Source organism: Orycteropus afer, unplaced genomic scaffold, assembly GCF_000298275.1.
Source record: "Orycteropus afer afer isolate SDZICR_OR568_19922 unplaced genomic scaffold, OryAfe1.0 scaffold00107, whole genome shotgun sequence".
In the NCBI taxonomy this organism is placed as follows: Eukaryota; Metazoa; Chordata; class Mammalia; order Tubulidentata; family Orycteropodidae; genus Orycteropus; species Orycteropus afer.
The window spans coordinates 6,096,258-6,096,849 of NW_006921694.1; positions in this window are offsets into that span (position 1 = coordinate 6,096,258).

Below are 592 nucleotides of genomic sequence, written 5' to 3' on the forward strand. Positions count from 1 at the left end.
CCTGGTCCATGATACTTGATGTACTTGAGCCCATCGTTGCAGCCACTTTGTCAATCCACCTTGTTGAGGGCCTTCCCCTCTTTTGTCAACCCTACACCTTACCAAGCATGACATCCTTCTCCAGGGAATGGTCTCTTCTGACAACATGACCAAAGCAGGTGAGAAGTCCGACAATTCTTGCTTCCAAGGAGCATTCCAGCTGCACTTCCTCCAGGACAGATTTGTTAGTTCTTTTAGCAGTCCATGGTACTTTCAGCATTCTTCACCAGCACAACTCAAAAGCATCAATTTTTCTTTGGTCTTCCTTATGCATTGTCCAGCTCTCACATGCATATACGGCGATTGAAAAAATCACAGCTTGTGTAAGGCACACCTTAGGCCTCAAGTAGACATTCTTGCCCCTCAGCACTTGAAAGAGGTCCCTTGCAGCCAACTTGCCCAGTGCTACATGTCATCTAATGTCCTGACTACTGCTTTCATTGGCCTCAAATGTGGAACCAAGCAATGTGAATTCTTTGACAACCTCAATCTTCTCTCCATTTATTGTGATGCTGCTCATTGGTCCAGTTGTGAGGATTTTTGTTTTCTTTAT